This window comes from Calypte anna, chromosome 4 (genome assembly GCF_003957555.1).
Source record: "Calypte anna isolate BGI_N300 chromosome 4, bCalAnn1_v1.p, whole genome shotgun sequence".
Lineage (NCBI taxonomy): Eukaryota > Metazoa > Chordata > Aves > Apodiformes > Trochilidae > Calypte > Calypte anna.
The window spans coordinates 13,954,063-13,963,986 of NC_044247.1; positions in this window are offsets into that span (position 1 = coordinate 13,954,063).

Consider the following 9,924-nt stretch of genomic DNA (forward strand, 5'->3'; position numbering starts at 1 on the left):
GCTCCCAGCTAAGAAGCTGCACTTTGCTGTCACAAATCCTGTGCCATTTGCCATGGGAACAGCATTTTGGGGCCACCTAGGCAGTCCACATTGATGCATCTTGATTTTTACAAAGAATATCCATAACAGCAACTCTTTGAGTTTTTTAGTATTTGTCACCCATATAGCTCTGTATACAAAACCCTAGAAATGCTTTTCTTCCCAATGGTTCCTTCACCTCCCTTATTTGACTTTCTACACCTCTCAGTTGTTGTCTCTGATCTTTTTCTTGCTTCACTTCAATTATTTTAGGTGCCTTCTTGGTCCCACTCAGTCCAACTGAAGGTATATATGCTCATATATAGTTCAGATGGCTGCACACTGCTACTCAAAGTGTTGGGAATATGGGATAACATTCCACATTTCAGCTCTCACTGTATATAATACAACTTAATTTTTGCTTATGCTTCGCCTGAAAGAGCAACAGGAATGTTGCTCTTATTCTGGTACTAAAAAATCTATGCAGACTTTTCATAAATCATCCTGCTCAGTTTACAATGAAATAAATCTCATTTTAAGAATATGCAATTTTGGAATATAAACAATCTTTGAAGGCTTCAGAATATGCAGTCTGGCATTTGGATACTGGAAAATACAAGACCATCACTGCCTGCTCTTATGAACCAAGCAATGCTCTCACTGCTAAACTCAGGGTAAGGAAAATACCTCAGGCATGCTTGATTTTTTTTTCCCTGTGCATCTGCAGACAGGATCCATCCTTCAACATCCTTCATGCAAGAGGACAGGAAAACAAGCCAAGGCTACTAACACCTGGGAATCCTGGTGATTATTTGCCTAGGAATGTCAGAGGGCAATTGCCATGGACAAGCAGCATTTTACTGAATGAAGAAAAGGGACGCAATACTACTAAGAACTATTTGTGGACAGTATTTTCTTCCAGGATCAATCCCCTGACAAGCAGAGATTTTTAGGGACAGCAGGACAAGGGATGCCACTATTCTGTCTTCAAAACCCCAAGCAAAAGTCTTGTGCTTATTCCCCACACAGTGCAACCCCAGAGAGCTTGAAACTTGTTCAGATCCATCACATTTGCCTCTTATGCAGAAATCCCCTTTGTGGTACACACACTTTAGGTCTGCACAATCCCAAAGATTCCCCAAGGAAATAAAATTTTGCCCAAACAAAATTTCTGGAAAAAAATGGGAACGTGTCAGGAAAAATCTCTCTGCTCCAGCTTGTCTCCTCAAGTGGCCAAATCCAGGTTAACCCATGGGAGAAGCTCAGGGAAGAGACCCACTTTTCCCCAAGCCATCACAGGCTGGATAATATGCAACAAAGCAACGTTCAGGAAAATAAACTGTGTTTGTCAGGGAAGACAAAACATGATCATAGATTTTACAGCACACTCCCAAAATCTGAGGGCTTATCCTAGAGGTAATAAATGTTGGACAGAGCCCTAACTTAGAATACACATTGATTGCTTAAGAGAACACCAGACAATTGCAGATGTGTGTATGTATATTAATGGCCATGCAAACAGTATTTCAGTGGTCGGGGTTTTTTTCTCCAACTATAAATCAGCTCTCACTTTTCCCCCATTCATTTTTCACTGAAATGCTCTGAGTATGTATGGACAACTCCTGACATTTGTTTTCTGAGAACAAAATCATTTTTCTTCAGAACAAAATAGTGTTCTCAAACATAAAAAATGTAAATTACCCAACTTCTTCTTCTCCAAATAACACTCATTTTTCACCATAAATACCATATTCAATGTCAATGGAAATTTGTTTATTTTCTAAATAAAACCTTATCACCTCTTCAATCTAATTAATAGATAACAACCTGACTCTGAACACATTTTCAAAGTACATCTTAAGCAGCCATACATTTATAAATATTGCCTCAATTTACTTAGCTAGTAATTCCACTGTTCATTTTTTTTCCCTGTGAAAATTACAGAGATAAGCTTGAAACGTGCAGATCATCAACTTCATTCATCAAAAAGCTGCCACTGCCAGTGGGATCATACATCTAAGTTATGTAAAAGCATCAGCAGCTTTACATTTCTTTGATAATATTTAACCTCCTTTGGTTTCTGAACAGCACCCATTACTTTCTAACACTATGGTATTATCAGAGACTGTAAGGGCTATTATTCCACAAATAATAGACATTTCCTTTGCCAGTCTCACCAGAGGGAGGAGACCTTACTTGTGCTGGAAAAAACCTACTCTAAATACTCATGTGAAGTTTAAATTTCTATCAATAGGTGGCAATACTGTTATGTTTAACATACAGAGCATATATGTTTATGTGTACAGATGTGCCTGGAGGAGGTCTATACCACCATGGCATTCTTCTTCACTTCTTGTGGAAGTTTTTTTCTTTTGTTTCCAGTGTTACCTGAAACCATTTTCCAACTACATCCAATCAAGAACAACCTTGTTCGTGTGGTTTTTATTGACTGTATGGCTGGACCATCCTGGTATTTTATATTATTGAAATTATCTGGCAGACTGCAAGCCTGGTTGGGTCAGGAGGTAAGTAAGTGCATTTGGTGTATGGTGACACAAACCACAGCTGCTACATGGGGACCGAGAGCTTTCTCAGGAAGAGTAAAGAGATTTTCTTACCCTGGTGAAACCCACATGGTTGCTGGGACACTGATGGAATTTTAAGGGAATTTTAACCTTGTGCTAGTTTGTTATCACAAATTTGATACTGGAGTGTGATGTGGAAAACCACCAGCATATCAACAGAAAACATGAAATATGGTAAATCTGTTTGGTGATGTGCTGAAGCTTGCATCTACATGCTGTGTGTGGGGATGTGTAATTGCTGTTTAGCAGAAAAAGCTCCCAAAATACACCCAAGGTCTGGATTTGCTTGAGGTTAGGGAAGCCACCACTGGTAACCAGAGACAGAATCTGCTGCTCCTGCCTCAAGGGTGGAGCTTTAGCCAGGAGGCAGATGCCACCTTGCAGATTACATTTGCCACAGTCAGTAAATCCAGAGGTCTGTTAAAACCAGGATACCTTCACTACAGCTCCCCAGCACCAAGCACAAGGGATGCAAAAATACATTTTTTTCAAGCTGTCATCACACCAAAGAAGAAGAGCACTAGAAAGCCCAGTGCTTCTAAACCTCCATTTCTATATATGCTGTTGGTCTACAGAGAAAAGCTAAATCTTCAAAGAGACAGGATTATACAATGAGATAGCAGCTCAACACACAGAGTCTTTTGTTATTTTCTGAACTACATTCATCTCCCTTTTCAGCAAGGGCTTTTTTTTTTATTATTAAAGTAAAGAAAAATCCAACTCTGTATTCTCAACTCGTAAGAAATGAATTTGGGTGTCAGTGCAACAGGAAAGGAGAAGGAATTTTGATAAAAGCTCTTTCTGGGGACAAAAAAAAAAAAGCATCAAAGATGTTATGTTGGACAATGTCTCAGATACCATGGTTACAGCTGACCAGAGGAGGCAGCTTCCAATATTATTACTCTTTGGATGCTCCATTATTTTTCAGTTTAACAGCAATGTCACACGCTGGCTGGGCTTTGAATATGTTAAAGGGGGATATAAATGAAAGAGATTTACAGATTATTAGAAGTGATACTAAAATTTCAACTACTCCAAGTGTTATGAGGATAGTTAAAATCCATCAGGACTAACATCGAAAAACTGTACAAACCCTTTCATAAATTTACATACAAAAATAGTGATCTATCTCAATAAACACATACATGCAGACTCACAGCCCAGTTTTTCTTATCTGAAGAGCTATCTTTGCCCTTCCTCAAAACTGAGATGGGAATAACAGTCTTGTTCTAGGATAATGCAATAAACAAACGGAATATATTTTAATTGACAGCATCTCCAGGCTAAACAACCAAAACTCAAACTATGCATATGTACAAGAAGCAGCAATATTGTTGGTCAGAGTTACAGCAGAGGGGCAATAATCATGAACAAGCTTCCCAACTATATTTCTATATGGTGGGAAATAGTTGGTTTATTTTTAAAAATACTTCCAGATTCAAGTCTTTCCTCTTTATTCACTTTTAAAAAAAAACCAAACCAAACATGGGTCTACATGATGTCCACTCTGGGATGGCAGCATTTCAGTAAATCAGGCTGCTGTGCTCACTGAAGTTATTTTCATGTTTGCATGATGCAAAATGATGGCTCCAGGCCTGCAACCCACACCACTTTGTGAAGGCAAACACACAGCCTTGGTACTGCAGTAAGTTGTGGTAAAATACATTTGTATTTGGGAGACCATAGGATTTTTTGCAGACAGGATGACTGCAAAACTCCCCCTATTTCTTCTGGTATCCATTCAGATTTAATTAGTTTTAGGCTGGCCATTTGTTTGTTTATTTCCTCCCTCCTAGGCAAAACACCATGGCAGAAATCAGAATGTAGAATGGTAAATCTCATCTACATGCTCATAGACATGTTTATCTTCTTACACCTTAGCACAAAGCTATTAGTAGGAAATTATGGAAAATATGTAGTAACTACTTATCAGGTAACCCTAACAGGTTTAACATTAATGACTGTAAATTTACTCACCATATGCTTAGAATTATTTGAGCCATTCTCTCTAGCTTATTTCTTGCCTGCAGAGTGAGAACTATGCATTATCCAGCTATAAAAAGCTTGCTACTATCCATGCAGGAATCCTTAAAGAACTACATGTAACTCAGTGGTGAGTATCAAAGACTAAATAAAAATATTCCTGTACACAAAATCTTCAAAGAAGAATCACCACGTATATGTGGTGACTGCAATCTAGTCATTAGTTTATGGAAAAATCTAAAGTTTTCTAAGTGTGTTATAAATCTACATCATGTCTCAAATAGTAGCTGTTGCTTTTATCTTTCATGTACCTGAAACTGTGTAAAATACCAGCTCACTAGACAGCTGATTATTGGCTATCCACCTTAATATGCTCAGGAGAGTTATTTAGCAAAAAAGATGGCAGTAATTTACACTCAATAAAGAGGCTCAATAAATTAATCTGTTTTGTTGGGGGTTTATGCAATGATCCAGGAACTAGCCAGATCTGCTAAGTCTCCATTTCTGCAGATTCTTGAGTGAGGAGGTGAGCAAAACAGTTCTACAGGAAATCTGCTGTATTAGAATCATAGAAGCATAGAATTTTCAGGATTGGAAGGGACTTTTAAGATCATCCAGTTCCAACCCCTCCTGCCATGGGCAGGGACACCTCCCACCAGCTCAGGATGCTCAGAACCCCATCCAACCTGGCCTTAAAAACATCCAGGGCTGGGGCTTCCACCACCTCTCTGGGCAACCTGTGCCAGGGTTTCACCACCTTCATGGAGAAGGACTTCTTCTCAACTTCCAATCTAAATCTGCCCTCCACTAGTTTGAATCCAATTGACTGCTTTACAGACAGATAACTCATCATAAAGTTCAGAAATATATAGCTCCCCAATAGAATTTGGCTTAGAAAATATCCTCAGATGAGAGAATCTTGATTTGCTCAGCCGTTTTTAACCTGACTTTATTTTTATAAAGAGAAAAATTGAAAACATTCTTCATATATACCATGTTATGACATGTAGAAGAAAGAGAAACTCTCCCAAAGGGAAGCACTGGTAAAACAATTCTTAGAAATATACCCTGGCTACAGTGCTAGGCTGGGAAAATGTAAAATATTTTTTCCTCCAAAAAAACCATCACCAGACACTTCAGAAGTGCTGCGTGGTTTGCTGACCCACTCAGCCTTCACTCATGTGCAGTCAGCTCTAACCAGAGGCAGTGATAACTTAACAGGGTGTAAAAACACCTCCAAAAAGTAAGGAGGAAGGGCAACCTAGCCAGGAAGTTATCAGTTGATGCTAAATGTATCCATCTTGTGCAAATAAAGCATTTTCTGAATACTTCTGACAAACATTATGGTGTAAAATAGAGAGAAGCCCTAAAAATAAGCAGGTAACACTCACAGGCATATGTAAAAACACAAGCACAGAAAACAGCTCTGAAAAGAAAACATTAATTAGAATAACTTGAAGAGAAATAGAAGTGTGAAGGGTAATCATCCTAAAATAACACATCCTTAAGGGGGGAGGGGACAGAATTGCTCTAACAAAATCAAGTCTCAAGTTGTTGTAACAGCACACAGTATATCCAGGGTTAAGTCCAGTACTTCCCTGGAGATAAAGATGTGCCAGATCAGATCTTGCAAACAGAGACAAATCTCTTAAGGGGAAAAATTAAAAAAAAACAACAAAACAAAACACCACAAAACCCCCCAGTATTTCTGTGCAGATTCTAATATGCTGAAATGATTTTATCCTGACATACTGAGTTTCCCTCTTGTTCCTTTTCAATTTGATGAGTACAGCAAGATCTCCTTTTATAAAGTGTTTAGAAATAATCCCAGCTAGAGTTCATTTGATGTACCTTGCATTCCAGATTGCCAGAGCACTAAAATGTTAATTGATAATAAAGATAATATCATTGCCTTACATTTATATGGCATCTTTCAGAGTGAAAGATCCCAGAGGCACTGTTGACTTACAGGTATCACTGGAGTGCAAATGTGATTGCTATTTGCTACCACACAGCAAAAGAGCTACAAGCTGGCACACAATGAAATCACCACCCCAAAGCTCAGGATTCTCCTCTAGTCACTCACCCCACCCTGAGAACTTTGGTACAAACTGGGCTTGATTAGAGAGGCCAAAGTCAAATTTAACATTCAACCCATCTTCAGTCCTGTGATTTTGATTGATAGCTGAAAGGAATGCAGACATGAAAAATACTTGGGTCTGAATTCCCAGGCATTTAATCACAAAGATCCTCTGAGGCACATATACTGAGATGAAGAAAATTTCAGGTGGCAGAATGATGACCTGGTCTGGGTTCCACAGGGCCTGGAGGAATGGCAGCCCCTGAGGCTTCAACATCAAAGTTTCTGGATGAGATGGCAGAGCCAGAGCACCTCAGTTCCCTCCCAACTCAAGCCTGTCCTTGTACAGAGTAGGACTACAACTGAGCTCCACTGATTAAAAAAAACTTTGAAAAAGCTTCTCAAAAGCATAGATCCTCTCTACTTAAAAAAAAAAAAGCCACAAAATCATCTGCACGTGATCAATGCATTTTCTAGCTGATGGAAGAATAATATTCACCATAATAATATATAATAATAATATATAATACTATATAATGTAGATAATATATATAACATATTATATATAATAATATATAATAATAATATATAATAATATTCAGTTTCTCATGACTGAAATTATTCCTGCCTCAAATGGGACAAGAGGAGGGACAAACATTCTCTCCCCTGTTCTTCAGGCAAACTTTAGTCCAACCAATACTGCTGACAGCTCGATTTATTCTGGATGTTTCTAACAAGTATCTGACAAGCTGCTACTCAGAAAGCAGAAGTGCCAGCCAAAGCCTGCTGACCAACTACTCTGCTGAACCCCAGCAAGGTCAAGGTTCTGCTCAAGGCATGAAGAAAGAAATCAGCCTCAAGAACACTGATGCACAGTTCTCTCTTCAGTGATGAATGGTAAGCAGACATCTGCTCCCATACTCCTAGACTTCCCTACAGCATTTAGCTGGGGATAAGAGAGATGGCAAGGAGCCAAAGAACTGTACTGAAGTCATTTAAGGCTTTTTTTTTCTTTTTTTTTTTGAAGGCACATACAGAAAGGCAGGATGCAAAAAGCAATCTCAGCAGAGCAAACCTCTCCTCAGAGGACTGACAAAGATACAATTCCCTCCATTTGTATTCACAAAAAAACCAGACACAAGCAACAGCCACAGACAAATGGCACTGAAGACAAAGTTGGATTTGTCTCATGTAAGCACAAATGCAGCCCAAAGCCCACAGTTTTGTAAGATTTAGCTGAAATCAGAACTAGAGACTGAACCTGAACCCAGAGTTATGCAAAGATAAAACACTGAAGGAGATGCAAACATCAGTCCTGTACCTGATGGCACCACTCCTTGCCCATCACAGTTTTTACCTTCCTCAGGATTTCTCATTCCCAAAGGGAATTATTTGGGAATGATTCCTCTTGTTTTCTTAGTGTCACCACTTAGCACCATATTGTATTTAGTATAAAACTCCCAGGACGAGCACCACTACCAGAAAAGTTACCACACAGTGAAAAAGGCATCACATTAAATTTAACCTTATCTCTCCAGTTTCTGTGTATGAAGTAGTTCTTTTTCTAAGCTCAGGATTTTGGTCATTGTTTTTTGAACTACAATGAGGTAAAACGCAGACCATCTTTTTTTTTCCCCCCCCCCTCCCAGTTTGAAATATAATTGAGAATATTTGTATATATTTTTAAATGTTTGTGAAACAACCATGAGTTCACTTCATCTCTTATCTCTAGCTGCCAAGTCACCTTATTTTGCCAAAGGAAAGAAAAAGTAAAAAACTACAGTGTTTTACCTGTACTTAAAACACTAAACTATTTCAAAGGAAGGAAAAATGGTGAATCTGTTGTTTGTTTTTTAAGGTCTTTCGGGTCTTTAATGCATAAAAACCTTTTTTTTTTTTTTTTTTTGACAGAAAAAGCCCCTACAAACAGGCACCATTTGATTCCCAGTATTACCTTCCAACCGTATCAGAAGTTCTGTACAGACATGATAATTCTTTCATCTTCACTTTCTGGGTTTAATAACAATAATCTGTTTCTATTGAGTTACTGGGGATGTTTAACATCAGCCCAGTAATGAATCCACTCTCTTCTCAGTAGAGAAAATGAAACCATTTCACAGTCACATCTTTGATGCTGACACTACACTACATAATCATCTTTATTCATCTTATATCTTCTGTTTGGGTATTTCTCAAAGTATTTAACTCCAGGTATTGCAGAAAAACAAACCCCAACCTCCAGAATTTTATTTTTAAGATAAAAGCAACATATGGATAGATTTTCTGCTTCATTCTTACAAGAGCAGATGTTACTGACAACAGAAATACTTCTATGGATGTGTTAGATATTAGATTTGGAGGCGAGGGAAGCTATTAGTAGATTCAGATTAATTTCATTGTTGACAAATGCCAGACAATGCATTCATACACACAAAACACAACTGGGCTCTAAATGAAATGCATTTACTCAAGAGAAAGACCTTACTATTACCACAGACAATTTAATGACTGTTGCTGCTCTCGTATCCTAAGAATGGAAAACAACACAAAATAAAAAATATGAAGTTGCATTTAAAACTAAAGTACAAGAGGAACCATGAAATATTCTGAGTGACAAGGGACACAACTGCTGCTAAACCTTCTCCTCCAATACCAGACTTACTCTGTTTATAGTAAAAGTAATGCAAATTCAGATATGGGAATTGAAAATTACTATTACAATAACAATCCTTCAGGTTTTCAACACTAGGTGGGTATTTTGCCTGCTGTTATCAGGTGAGTGAGGGTTCAGGACTACTGTTGGAATGTTGTATCTGTTGGACAGTTAACTATGAATCACAACAACCTGGTCCAGTTTTCCATTGAGTCATAAACCAGATATGAGACACAAAAAAGGGCAAATAAAAGGTGAAATGGAAGACTAGGAACATATAGCTAACAGACCAGTGAGGGTTCATCCAAATCAGAGTTTCACAGGTCAGAAGCCTCTTTTGCAAACCAAGATCTAGAGAGTATATCCCATCTTTATTCTCTCTGCAGAACAAAGTAAATTATTTATCTCTTGAGAATTTAAGTAAAAACAAAATGTTGAAAGGCTCAGCTTTAGGCTCAGAAGTCTGTTATTGCATGTGCTACATTATAAATAAACACTGAATGCTTTGGCAAATTCATTTTCCTTCATTGAATTATGTATGAACTGCTTTAACCACCCCCCTCCACTCTCCCTCTGCTAAGGGCAGCCAAAACCCTGCTCCTAGC